This window comes from Malaclemys terrapin, chromosome 1 (assembly GCF_027887155.1).
Source record: "Malaclemys terrapin pileata isolate rMalTer1 chromosome 1, rMalTer1.hap1, whole genome shotgun sequence".
Classification (NCBI taxonomy): Eukaryota; Metazoa; Chordata; order Testudines; family Emydidae; genus Malaclemys; species Malaclemys terrapin.
In genome coordinates this window covers 83,437,470-83,452,576 of record NC_071505.1, presented here as the reverse complement: position 1 = coordinate 83,452,576, position 15,107 = coordinate 83,437,470, and the positions used below count along the sequence as shown (strand labels likewise).

The 15,107-nt window shown below is 39.5% G+C and overlaps 1 protein-coding gene across 3 annotated transcripts in view; it reads left to right on the top strand.

The window, feature by feature from the left end:
- CDK17 (cyclin dependent kinase 17) overlaps window positions 1-15,107 on the top strand; it is a 167,361-nt gene that overhangs the window by 128,458 nt on the left and 23,796 nt on the right. The window lies entirely within an intron of this gene.

Below are 15,107 nucleotides of genomic sequence, written 5' to 3'. Positions count from 1 at the left end.
ATATCTTTGTTAATGATCTGGAAGATGCCGTAGATTGCATCCTCAGCAGGTTTGCAGATGACACTAAACTGGGAGGAGTGGTAGATACGCTGGAGGGTAGAGATAGGATACAGAGGAACCCAGATGAATTAGAGGATTGGGCCAAAAGAAATCTGATGAGGTTCAACAAGGAAAAGTGCAGTGTCCTGCACTTAGGACGGAAGAATTCCATGCACTGCTACAGACTAGGGACCAAGTGGCTATGAAGCAGTTCTGCAGAAAAGGGGGGTCACAGTGGACGAGAAGCTGGATATGAGTCAACAGTGTGCCCTTGTTGCCAAGAAGGCTAGCGGCATTTTGGGCTGTATAATTAGGAGCATTGCCAGCAGATCGAGGGACGTGATCATTCCCCTCTATTTGGCATTGGTGAAGCCTCATCTGGAGTACTGTGTCCAGTTTTGGGCCCCACACTACAAGAAGGATGTGGAAAAATTGGAAAGAGTTCAGCGGAGGGCAACAAAAATGATTAGGGGGCTGGAGCACATGACTTTTATGAGGAGAGGCTGAGGGAACTGGGATTATTTAGTCTGCAGAAGAGAAGAATGAGGGGGGGATTTGATAGCTGCTTTCAACTATCTGAAAGGAGGTTCCAAAGAGGATGGATCTAGACTGTTCTCAGTGATACCAGATGACAGAATAAGGAGTAATAGTCTCAAGTTGCAGTGGGGGAGGTTTAGGTTGGATATTAGGAAAAACTTTTTCACTAGGAGGGTGGTGAAGCACTGAAATGAGTTACCTAGGGAGGTGGTGGAATCTCCTTCCTTAGTGGGATAGCTCAGTGGTTTGAGCATTGGCCTGCTAAACCCAGGGTTCTGAGTTCAATCCTTGAGGGGGCCATTTAGGGAACTGGCGTAAAAATCTGTCTGGGGATTGGTCCTGCTTTGAGCAGGGGGTTGGACTAGATGATCTCCTGAGGTCCCTTCCAACCCTGAGATTCTATGATTCTAGAGGTTTTTAAGGTCAGGATTGACAAAAGCCCTGCCTAGGATGATTTAGTTGGGGATTGGTCCTGTTTTGAGCAGGAGGTTGGACTAGATGACCTCCTGAGGTCCCCTCCAACCCTGATATTCTATGATTCTATAAAAGCATAGTTGATATTGGGTGTTAAGCTGCACATAATTGGACTTAAAAATCTTATTAAATATATTGCTAAGAAGAAACCATTAAAAATACATATTTTTGCCATTCATGTGAAATTTGTTCAGACTTAATGGAGACTAGTTTTGACTTTGAGATTTTTAAATATTATATATAGCTATTATTTGAGGGATATTGGAGTAGTTTTGTTTCAAGATTTTTCCCATGTCCAAGCAAGTAAAACCAAAAGTGTGTGTTTGCATTTTGAGTTTCATTTAATTATACTAAAGTGGCCACAGTTACTTGAGATGTTGAAGGTACCTCCTTAAATTCTTTGCAGCGAGGCCTTTGCTTAATTGACTTTTGCTAGTATATATTCTAACAGGAAAGTCTGATTCTGGTGTTATAATAGAAATTAAAACTTTTGGTTCTTAATACTACAGTAGAACCTCAGAGTTACAAACACCTGGGGAATGGAGGTTGTTCCTAATTCTGAAATGTTCATAACTCTGAACAAAATGTTATGGTGGTTCTTTCAAAAGCTTAAAGTTAAACAAGCACAGAAACAATTTCCTTACCTTGTCAAATCTTTTTTTAAGTAGTTTACATTTAACACAGAATTGTACTGTATTTGCCTTTTTTTTTTTTTTTTGTCTCTGCTGCTGCCTGATTGCATACTTCCAGTTCCAAAATGAAGTGTGTGGTTGACCAATCAGTTCGTAACTCTGTTGTTCGTAACTCTGAGGTTCTACTGTATCAGTACTTTCTGGGAATAGTTTGACAGTCTTCTCCTAAGATCCTCACATCCTGAAGCCAACAAAAAAACGAACCCAGTATATATTGGTTTATAAATTTGCAGGGGAGTGACAGTTTTTATGTTGAGTGGGTCATTCTTAATCAATTACATTTTCTAAGGAATGGTGTGAACTGTGAGGCTGGGTGACAAAAGGTCTGAAAAATTGGTTCACTAAGCATATAAGTGAAAATCGGAAGTCATAATTTAATTAAAGCATTCAACATCTCTGAGTCTTTAGGACCTAATTCACAAAAGCATCCTTATTCAGGAAGGGCACCTCAGCCCATGCTTAAAGTTACTACTTTCTTGAATTGGGGTCATAGTTTGTTAGGCTGGTTGGAGAATCATCCATACGGACCTGAATTGATTTGCATGGTGATGATAATTTGTAGATGTTTTTTTAAATTTTCTAGTGAGATTAATTCAGAAATTACATAACCGTCTAAGAAAATAACCCAAATATGTGAGGTCCACGACCACATATTTGAATTATTTAATAATTACTGTGTTAAAAAAGAAGTGGGCTTCAGAATATAACTTTCATGTATTTTATTTCATTTAACAGAACATTCAGTAGTTGCATTTAATTTAGCTGGTGCTATCAGCAAAGTGAAGTCATATATGAGATCTAAAACAATCAGTTGTAAATCATTCTGTGTAGGAGAAAAATTCATTTCCTATATGATGGAAGTGTTAGTCACTACCTTTAGTTGGGAGTGTGCCTGACCTGGGAGGATATTGTAGTGAGCCAATGTAGTGTGATTCATGTTTCACCATTTCCTGAAGCCCATGGTTAGATAAGCATTGTATAGTTACTCATTAGATGCTTTTATTTATTTGGCTTTTTCAAAAATTAGAAAATACTACTCTCTTGTGGATTTATTCATCATTCTGGAGGGGAAGTATTATCTAGATGTTAGCTAGTGTCAGATCACTCTTAATGAGTATCATATTTTCATTGCCTTCCTCTATACCAGTGACAGATATTTGTTGTGCTTTTAAATTATTATTATTTGTATTACAATAGTGCATAGAAGCCAGGGGCTAATTGTGCTAGGAACTGTATAATGTAATAGAGACTAAATGGATGGATGGATAGATTTAAAAAAAAAATCTTGCAGTTGGTCACAGTAAAAAGATTGGGCATTACCAAAATATAAACATATACCAATAAGACAACAATTTGCATAGACAACCCTCCCAAGATATTAAACCAATCAACTAAAATGCCTATTTAACAAGTTTTTTTTTTTTTTTTTTATAAAAAAAACAAAAACACACACAAAAACCTCTGAAGATTGCACATTGTCTGGAATGAATGGTTTTTTGTATGTGTAGATTTTGGTTTCTCATTTCAAGGCTGCAAAATTTACTAAGTCTAGAGCACTATAACTAAACAATAAAAAATATCTGTAAATCTGTTCTCTGTGGTAGTCTTTTCTGCTAACTTTTGCCTCTAGCAAATTTATTATATGTCAGGTTTCTTTAGATAATCCATTTGGCTGTATGTTTGCCAACTCTGTCATGTTACAAAAATGCAGTGAAATTTGATGAGGCAGCCTTCAAAAACAACTCAATACTGTATAGGATCATAGCAAAGAATAGAAATACGGTATATGTGTGCAGAAGTATGATATAAGAACAGGAGTACTTGTGGCACCTTAGGCTTCTACATTCGTGTCTCGTCTCTCATTTGTACAAATAAATATTTTTCATTTGTTATTTTGCTTTCAGTCTGCATAACATTAAATAGCATATGGTATAGTATGTCCTTTTTTATTTGTAAATTGTTCTGGGTGTGTGTAAATGTATATAATAGAAATAACCAGGCTTTTAGGGTCAGCTTGTTATGAAGTTGAACCGTGTAGAGTAGACAAATTATTATGTAGTTTGTTTAATCTCATTAAGTGTTCTTCAGTGAACAAAAGCATTACTGAGCAGCTTGTGGCTGCAGCTGACATGTTGTCTTGCTGATACTAGCTCTAACTAGTGAGATGGCTGATTCAGGCTGATACTTACGCCCACAAGAGAACAAATCATTTTTGTTTGACCTATTGTTGATTACTTGGGCAATCATACTGACATCTATGGACTTGAAAGTACAATTCTTTTTCTTGGTGGTGATGGTAAAAAGCCTCAGTGATCAAATCCCAAAGTTCATCCTGAAATGTGAACATGGCATTTCATCTATTTGCTTGGTCTGCCAACATGCACTACAATGGTCTGGAAAATAAGTGCCTTATCTGTCTGATTACTGTATGTAGCCTAGAACCCCAAACAGTAAGAATTGGGACTCTAAAGAAATTACCAATCAAAGGCAACATAAATCTCTTTGTTTGAGACTAGATAGTTTTGGATAGTTAGGCATTTTCTTCCATTAACTTCTTCCCTATAACTTGGTCCTGCTTTTATTTTCACCTCCTGTTACGTATATGACAGGAAGAATCTTGAGCATTGTTACTTTAAAACTCCAGTTGTGAGCACACCCGTGGGAGGCACAAATGAAAGGAACAGTGCTGAAGAAATACTGTGTCATTCTAGTAATTGAGAAATTGACAGCATTTGCAGCCCAGTGTCTCTCAGAGAAGATTATTCATTATTGCCTTCTACCGCCAGTCTAACAGCAAGCAAAAATTTGCAAGCTGGTACATTGGTGGAAGACAAAAATGAAAGTAGGCTGGCTTTTCGTTTCTCCCCCTTCCTACTTGAGATGCAGCATGTGACATAGTGGGAGTTGGAATCCGGAATTCTGCAACCATGTGACTCTGTGGTTTCCTTTGTCATTTTGTTAATAATATGTAATATTTCTGATCATCAATAATGTCTTCTGCATTGTATAAAACAGAAAAACACTGTCCCCATTCTAAAACAAAGTACACAGGGTGATCAGAAGATACTTTAACATAACAGTGCATCTTTTAAAAATTAAATATTTTACACTAATAGCATATTCTAATCTATAGATTTTAAAGCAGTCCAAGTAGCTCTGTAAGCTTTAGTATTTCTTTTTTTACAGATGGGATAATTGAAGCCCATGACAAGTCTTGCTTAAGGCTACATGGTGAATTGGCATAAGTCAGAAATATAACCCAACTCTTCTAACTGCCAACCCTATGCTTAAAAACAGTTTAGCACTGCATCTTTGGTAGATTAAAGTTATTAGACTTTATGGAAGTGTGCATATTTGTGGCAGGATTTCAATGACAGGCAGGAAGCCTGATCCATTAGGTGAAAGGGAGAGATTTCCCAGCATAAAGTGCAACGTAGAAGAAGGCTCACAGATCCAATTACGAGGATAGTTGGGAAATTTGTGCTGAGCAGGGACAGGGGGAATGGAGATGAAAGAAGCAGTGAGGAAAGGAGTCGGATTGTATATAGCTGAATGAGAAGTAAAAGTTTGAGTTTGAGAAGGAAGGCAAGAGAGTGCCACTGGTGACGAGACTCTTGAGAAGGGAGTGTCCTGACTGAATGGCCTATGAGGAAGTTGTACAGTATGCAGTGTTGTTGTAGCTGTGTTTGTCCGAGGATATTAGAGAGAAAAGGTGGGAGGCAATCTCTTTTATTGGACCAGTTTCTGTAGGTTAGAGAGACAAGCGTTCAAGCTTACACAGAGCTTCTTTGAAGAGCTCTGAGTAAACTCAAAAGCTTCTCTCTCTCTGAACAGCAGAAGCTGGTCCAATAAAAGATTATTACCTCATCCTTTGTCTCTCTAATATGAGGAAGTTGATATTCAGAGTAGCAGTTTGGAGTGACTGAAGAGAACACAAAATGGGAAAGCCAGAGAGGCCAGGTTTTTTCTTTCTTTTTTTCTAACTTGTTTGAAACTACAGGAGCTGTCATTTTTTATATTGCCTAACTAGAATGCTGCACTTAAATCATCACTGCAGATATACCAAGTAGGATCAAAAACAAGTTTTTCAGCTTCATACACCCCGAAGCAAGGTATTCTGGAATAACCCGGGCAGATGTATAAGTCTACAGCAACTTGTGAATTTAACATTATTGAAAGGCAGATCAGAGAAATAGCTTGGTATGAGGAACTCAAGTATTCAGGAGTTTTTATTCCAGACTAGGTACTGCTGGGATAAATGTAATTTTGGTGCCCTACCAAATATTAGAAGTGGTCTGTCACAGTTCAGGGCAACCACACCTGTATTTCCACTAATAGGGAACACACTTTCAGGCATCCAGCTCCTCAGCTGTTGCCTCTCATGGGTGGAGATGCACATCTATTTCCCTTCTGACTGGAGTATTTCTGGGCTGCACAGTTCTCTGCTTATACTGTGTTGTCTCCAGCAGAGACAGCCTGCCCAAGCAGAACATGGTTATTGTCTCTTTAGAGATGGTTAACAAACGTAAATGCTACAGTTATAAGGTACCACACAGAACTTCCTTTGCAAGCCTACTTTATTTTTAAGGTAAAAAGCATCAGAGAAAACATATTAAAAACAGTAAAAGAAACTACCCAACTTAATAGAGTTAACCCCCTACCCTAACATGGATTCTGGCAGGAGCAGTTCTTCAAACCCCAGCCCCGGGGGGATTCCCTGTGGTTACAAGTTCATCACAGCTTCAGCTCAGAATTAGCACCCCCACGACATGTTTGGTCCACCCTTTATAGAGTTCAATGGGGTTTGATCTGGAGTTTCCAGGAGCAGGTAATTAGTAGACAATGGGTATCCTTCCCAGGGTGTAGCTTGACAGGGGAAGTGGGTCACTTGCATTCCTCAGGTACTTCTGGGAAATCCACTTCACAGGTATTGTTCCAAAAAGGCCTTTGAAGTTCCTAATACCTTCCAGCGATTGCTTTAGTCAGTTTCCTAGAGAAGGTACATATCTACAATTCCATAATAACACATACACAACTGCATTTTTAATACAATACACTCCAAAGATGTTAAACTTCATTCAATAAAGTTTAACTTAATTCAGTAAAGTTCATTCTAGGTATTGCAGGATATTGTCGGTCTGTCACAATCTACACTTAATTATTGTTACGATTCTATTCCATTGTTAAAGCATGATTGAGAATACACACAATGCATGAAGACAGGAAATGCAAGATAAGCAGAGGGAAGGGGGGGAAAGCGCTCCTTCATATTGTTACCTTTAGTGAAACAACTGGCATATAGCATGTTTTGGAGATAAATTCAAAGAAGAATGCATAAAACAGAACACACTGTTGCTCATGAGCGCATAAATACATGCTCTGGTTCGCCAGTATATTACCATCCAGCAAACTTAAGTGACGCATCTTTTGAGAATCACTCAGATTTTTCTTTTAAAGTACAGTCAATCTGTAGTGAACACATTTTCTTCTCTTTTTGTCCATGATCAGCGATTGCTTCTGAATTTATTATTTGTAAGGATAGCCCCATAATTTTAAAATGTTCCTCAGCCTGATCATTTAAAACAAAATTAGACTAAGCACTACTTGTCTGTAATAATACCATCAGTGGGTCTCATCTTGACACCAGACCAGGCTATATAGATTTGTTTGAGTGCTGCAAGAAAATAGAATTAAACTGAATTTTAAAAAAGGTCAAAAAGTAATTTAACTTTTTAATGTGAACTGTTAAGGCATACAGGGCTGGAAACTGAGAAGAATTGCTGAAACACCGCAACAAGAACATAATTCAGTATTTCTTTATATCAAAAATCCATTGACAAATATAGCAGATCTATTCTTAACAGCTGACCTGTTTCCAAACCAGACTTACTGGCCAGTATGACTTGTTCAGTGATAAAATATCCCTACGGATAGTTATGGAAGAATCATAATTGAGGAACTATCATCTTCAAGCAATAATATCTGGCATACAAATTGAAGTTAGTTAAAGGTGACATGCAAGGAAAATGCCATTACATTAACCTCCTAAGGTGAAGATTTTTCATTTTATATATAGCATTCATAATCTACATCTTGTCTCTGAAGTCTAAAATTTTGAATACCGGGTGTCTGGAAGTTAGGAATTAATTGAGAATATTTCTGTGCTCGCTGTGTAGATGGAGTAATCTATTGCCATCTTTTAAAATACTCTACGATCAGATGAATCTTGCTTTAAAAATAAATAAATACATACATAAATTCATTTATCCATCCTGAGATAGGATGTCAAATTCTGGTTGCCTTACCTTTGAAATTATAGCAAAAGTTCAAAAGCTGAAGAGAGAGGATGTGAAATAGGTTACAGAGAGAGTGGAACTTGTATGATGGGAGATGACTAAAACTGTTTTAACATTGTGTAATGGAGATAAGTTTAAGGAACAAAATTAAGGTACTCAGAATTATAAAGAACATAGGGAAAACCATCAGTCCCCCTGTCATTAACAAAAGAAGGGGGCAGTTAAAATTTAAAAGGTAGAGCAAATATTAAGGCAGTGATTATTTAGCATCCACTAGATAGCTATTGATCTTTCCATACAATATTTAAAACTTGCGAAAGATATATATATATATATATCTTTCTTTTATATATAAATGAATAAATTATATATATATATATATATATATATATATATATATATATATATATACAATATTGCTTTTGGAAGTTTAACATATTGAGTAGGAATTTGCTTTTATTTACTATTGGACAATTTCACATATAAACATCAAAATAATGTATTCTTAACAGATAATAGTGATTTTAAAACAGAAGAAAATGGAAGTATTTTAATTCTCCCTCACCTTAGAATTGTTTGCTTACATATTGGATACATATTTCATTACACAAAATCCATGTACAGATAAAAAGCCACAGTCAAAAATAAAAAAAAAAAGGTATATTTTTGGTCACTTTTGTGTTTTCTTTTAGAAAAATTTGCTGTTTAGGGACTTATGTGTATAAGGGAGGTGGGTTTTTTTTTTGTATTGGTATTTTTCTGTCTGAGTCAGTCATTAGCCTTCACATGAGTACTTACTTACAAACCCATGCTACCTGTATTAAGTATTGTTGGCACACTGTACACCAATTTAAAGTTCACAGTTCAATAAAGTTCATTGAGACTAAGAGTCTCGTAGCTCCTGGTTTTAAAAAAAGGGGTGGGGGAGTAAGAGAGCAATTTTTTAAAAGTTCTCTGCAGGTGTGTTCTTGTAACTACTATACTGAAATATTTTGTTTCCAGTTCCATGTTCAGCTCCCTTCTCTGTCAGGTGTGTGTATGGTGGGGGGAATTGAATCCTGGTCTTCCCCATCCTGGCTGAATGCCCTAAACCACTAGGCTAAAAGTTACGTACTCCTGGGGGGCATTCTGCGCCACTGTGTGCAAACAGAATTCATGTCCCCCGCAGATTTTTTTTTGCTTCCCGGCAGAAAAATGACTTTCTGAAGGGGAAGCAAAGTGACGCCACAAGACTGGTCATGCATCCCTTCCAGCAATGTGGGTGTGTCGCTTCAAGTGCCCGGAGCAGCTGGCGGAGAGGTAAATCACTTGGCGGGGAGGGATGCCCTGACTGGTGGCTTCTACCCAGCACCAGGCTCAGCTGCTAGCTTCCTCTTTCCCTGCAAGGAGGGGCTGGGGCTGGGTCAGATGCATCCCCAGAAACCTCCCCCAGCTGCAGGAAGCTCCGCACCCTCAGCCCCACCCCGCTTCCTTCCCCGCTTGCTCCTCAGCCACAGGGGCAGGTGGTCACTGTATGGAGAGCTGCTGCCCTGTTCATCCAACCCCCATGCATCTGGACCCCCCGTACCCAGCCAAGCTTCCCCCCTGCACCCAGAACCCTCCCCCCCACCAAGACCCCCACACCAAATCCCCACCCCACTGAACCTCACCCCCTGCACCCAGAGCCCCCTGCACCCAGACCCCACCCCCACTGAGACTCAACCTCCCCCCCCGCCTCCAGACCCCCCCCATGAGCCTGCCATATTCCAACCCCCACCCAGACAAATCCCACCCACCCCCTGCACCTGGACTACCCTGACGAGCCTGCCACACCCACCCCAGAGCCCCAACCAGCTGCACTGAGACCCTCAACCCCCTAAGCCCCACTCCTCCAGCACCTGGATCCCCCCCCCACTGAGCCCCCAACCACCTTCACCTTGACCGCCCTGCAGAGTCCCATTCCCCCTGCACCCACCAGCAAGTCCCTGTGCATCCATATCCTCCACACACACACCTGGACCCCAATGAGCCACCCACACCTAGATTGCCCCACACAGAACCCTCTCACCCTACACCTGGATCCCCACACACTATTCCCCTCCACACTTGGATCCTGCCAGGCTGAGCCTGCTTGCCCACACCCGGATCAGTTGTGCATGACTGTCCCTCTCACTTTCTGGGACAGGCCTTGCCCTTGCGCTGTGTCAGGATCGGGTGCAGCTTTACTGCCGAGTCAGTGTCCTGGGGCGGGGGCTGTAAGATGATCTCTCACCTCTGTGCAGCCAGTAGCCTCTGCTCCCCATTGCTATGCTGGAGCCTCAACATTTATTTATTGACAAATAAAATATGCAGAATTTTAAAATATTGTGTGCGGGGCGAGGGTTGGCGCAGAATTTTTAATTTTTTTGGTGCAGAATTCCCTCAGGAGTAAAGTTATAGGGGAAGGCACCACCACCATCTCCTTGTTTTGTGAATCAAGCCCTTTTAAAAAATATCTGGAAACAAAATATTTTTGGGTCACACTTTATTGATTTACCAAAAATTCTGAAAAATTTCAGATTTGGTTTGAAGAGAACTGAATTGGGGGGTACGGGGGTTGAAACTGCCAGTGAACTAAAACATTAGTTATTCACCCAGCTCTACATGTGACTGCTAATGGGACAATTTCTGGGGATTGGGAGGTGTTGTGAGAGATACTGGAGGTTGGCTATATGGTGGGATGTCTGCTCCCTCTTTCCCACACAAATCTTAGCTCTTGGTTTGGCAGTGCTGCTTCAAGGCTGCATAACTAGCTGTGAAGCACCAGTTTTTGTGCTCCGAAGAAGAGTGCTGTGTAGGAAGGGAAGGAGGGATAAAGGGAGGGCAAGAACTTCTCTGTGTCAGGTGACAGTAGAGCAGCAATAGCAGGCATAAGAGAGCTGCTTCCCTTCCCTGCATAAACTCCTGCTTGGATTTAAGAACTGCAGCAATATTTCTGCTTTTCTTCCCCTCTCAGCTGGTAGAATGTAACTAGCTGAGAATGCCTTCCCAGCACCCACCACTGAGTTGTGGCCCATTACTTGAAATGCCCTGGTCTACAGTTTCTTAAGATATTTGCTGTCCAACAGCATCACTTAATAGGGAATAGGGTGACCAGATGTTCCGATTTTGTAGGGACAGTCCCAATATTCTGGGCTTTTTCTTATATGGGCACCTACTCCTCCCCCCCCGCTTTCGTGATTTTTCATATTTGCTGTCTGGTCACTCTAATAGGGAACCAATCATAAAAGAACACTTACTATAGTAATACTCAGCCTTACTTTCATAAAGTCTGTAGGTAATTCAAAATAATCTGACAACCTGCCTCTGTTAACCAGTATGAGATACTATCTATTGAATGATTACTTGACTTTCTGAAAAACCTAAATTCACCAAATATAATGCTTGTGGAAGATGACATTTTAAAAGCATTGGAAAATTAAATTCATGAAAATATTCTGCTTCTGTAGGTAAGATCATTGGTAAATCTTGGCTTGTTTAGAATCCAGTGCCAAGAAGGCATTACGTGAAGTTGAATGCTTCACCCTTCACCCCAGGTGATACACCAACCCATCTTTACAGTGCTATATAGAAAAACTTTGACCCTTATCACCAGAAACTAGCAGGAGATTGTATCATCATTATCAAGATTTCCGTTTATACCAATACAAATGTAGATTAGTAATAAAATTATCCAACGCCTTTTTAAAACCTAGTCATAATATTTAATTTAATGATTCACCGGAGTAGTTCATTACATGGGCTGATCTACACATCATGTAAACCTTATTTTTTCTAAATTTAATTATGTACAAAAAGCTGTAAAAATTTATTTAAATTGTAGTATCATGCACGATCAGCATGGATTGAACTCTGCACCTACAGCATGGACATCTACCACTTAAGCTACAGGACTGTGTTAGCTGGCAGCAGGAGTACGCTGTTATCCCAGAGGGGGAAACGGTGGACTATTAATTCTATGAGCTGGGTCTAGGACGTGTTTGGGGAACCCAGCTGAGCTCTCTTCTCCTCTCTATCCTTGAAGCTGGGGAGTATTTGCCCTACGTTCTGCTCCTGGAGAAGGGAGAATGAAATACTTTGGCCATATGCTGGATCCTGGATCTCTTGGTCTAGTCCAGTGGTTCTCAACCAGGGGTACACGTTCCCCTAGGGGTACGCAGAAGTCTTCCAGGAAGTACATCAACTCATTTAGATATTTGCCTAGTTTTACAACAGGCAACATAAAAAGCACTAGAGAAGTCAGTACAAACCAGAATTTCATACAGACAATGACTTGTTTATAGTGTTCTATATACTACCCACTGAAATGTAAGTACAATATTTATATTCAAAATGATTTATTTTATAATTATGTGGTAAAAATGAGAAAGTCGGCCATTTTTCAGTAATAGCGTATTGTATTTTTAAGTCTGATTTTGTAAACAAGTAGTTTTGAGGGGGGGGGGTACACAAGACAAATCACTCTCCTGAAAGGGGTACAGTAGTCTGGAAAAGTTGAGAACCACTGGTCTAGTTCTCTCCCCTGTGTTCCCCAACCCCGATGAGCCAACAGCTCCCACACATTCCCAGTACAGTATGTAATGCTATGGCTGCAGCTGCTGCTTTGGTGGCAGGGTAAAGCCTTCTCTTTAGAGTGTTGGTGTTTGGTTATTATTTTGGCATGCTGCCAAAGTCTGCCTGTGGAATGCAAACAGCAGTAAGGAAATGGTGATTTTTTTTTTTTTTTTTAAAAGAGGTTTATAATTGAGGTAAGCCCAAATGGAATTTCATAGGACAATGAAAAGGCACTTCTCTAGCTCAAGGGTTTCATCCCTGCTGATTTTTCAGTGTTCCTCTGCAAACAATGGAAGCATCAGACCTTCTTAAAAAGAGGTCACAAGAATCGCTTATAGTGTCAAGTGTTAGGTTACCTAAGTATAGGGGGTCACCACCAGCTCCCACTATAATTAACTAATTTCTTTGTTGTAAAGTTCTTTCATGCTCCCAAAAAAACAATAGGCAGTGTTTAAATTGCCAATGATATCAAAATTATTGAATATCAAAGCTGAAAATTATTCAAGAACTGCAAAGCCACAATCTTGATATTTTGTAGAACTGAAGCTTGAAATGCTGGTTGACATTTCAGTCATCTCCCACATTCAGATGCTCAGCAACACTTCATTTATTACAAATTGTGTGCCTAATTTCATACTTCTGTTCAAAATATTAACACATTCATTTTGAGTTTTCAAACTATGTCATGAAGTGGGTGTTGGGCATAATCCTCACTCACTACAAAAGTCTAGATAAAGCACATAGCATTATATCTCATTAAGGGATTTGGGGAGTGAGTGAAAAAGAAAGAGGCCTCCTGGATGTGAGCCAAGTGCCAGAAATTCAGGCCTCAGTGGCATCTCATTGAAAATGTGCAAATCCACTGGCCACAATATATAGCACATGCACAAATGTGAGTCAGTCTCTGGCATGCATTGTGGTGTACCTATCCCTATTGGAAATGCCATGAACTGCTGAGTTTCATGCAGCTTTCTTATATATTTATTTCAGGATAACATTATTCTAGGCATGTAATACAAATACAGTATAAACATTAAATCCTTCCCAAGCCAACTAGTTCATCAAAACTTCAGCTTTTAGACAATGTGAGCATATAGGTAGGCTTTGCAGCATGCCCTACTAGTCAACAGACCTTGCCTTTGTTGAACCAAGGGGAGGAGCAAATTCCCGAGTCAAGAATTCTTCACTAAAAACATCCTGCTGCCAGCAGTGTCATTCTTGTTTAAACCTGGAGGCTGTTAGCTTTATTGTCTCATCTTATCTTCACCGTCTGCTGTGGAAACACATGATGAGCAAGGGAGTCTCTGAGGTACCTAAGTTAAAAGCATTCAAGGTTTTTGCTCTGCACAGCCAAGAGCACTGGCTCCTTTGCAGGGTGTATCTAGGTAAATGTGCAGCTAGTTACTGAACATAGAGTTGTTTACCCTGGGTAAACCCTATTTATTTGACAACAATGACTTTATTTTAGGAGATACTTATCTGCCCTTGTTGTGTATCTCAGAATCTCCTTCAAATAAATCTCTGTGGTGGCAACTGAGCAACTAAAAAGAATAATTGATGTCTCATTTTCTGATATATTTAAGTTCAAAACCAAACTGAAAACAACCTGTGAAAATCTATATCTCAGAAATATCATGAATTTCTATTTCAAAATTTGCTCGATATAAAGGCGTTTTGACCCATACTAGCATTGGCTGATGATTCGGGGTTCCAAAGAGGATGGATCTAGACTGTTCTCAGTGGTACCAGTTGCAGTGGGGGAGGTTGAGGCTCGATATTAAGAAAAACATTTTCACTAGGAGGGTGGTGAAGCACTGGAATGGGTTACCTAGGGAGGTGGTGGAATCTCCTTCCTTAGAGGTTTTTAAGGTCAGGCTTGACAAAGCCCTGGCTGGGATGATTTAGTTGGGAATTGGTCCTGCTTTGGGCAGGGGGTTGGACTAGATGACCTCCTGAGGTCCCTTCCAACCCTGATATTCTATGATTCTATGATAGCTTTCTAAAAGTTAACAAAGTAAGGAGAGCTTAACACAGTAAACTGGGAAATGTATTTTTGACACTTTAAATTATAATTGTCATATGATTCAAATAAGGTAGGTGGCCATTTTGCTGAAGTGATTCTATTTGCCACACTGTCAAGGTAGGAGCGGAACGGATGAGATTGAAAACCAATTTCTTAAGTTACTTTAATATTTAACAGAATAAAAACAGAATAGCTAACTCTTCAGTCTACGTAAGGGGCACTTTTTGTTTTTGTTTTTATGAAAAGGGATTTCCTTACTAGTCTTGAGTCTACCTGTTTTTTACATCATAAATTATTGAAACTGAAAATATTTTTAAAAATCTCAATTACTTTTTACCATTTGTATTTGTTTACTTTTTATGTTTCATTCAGCTTTTCCTATGACAGTAAATTAGTCAGTTTCTAGATCAGTTTCTGAATTTTCTGGATCTCCTTTCGTAGCCAGTTGCTGAAGTGTTTGAGTTATAAGTATGA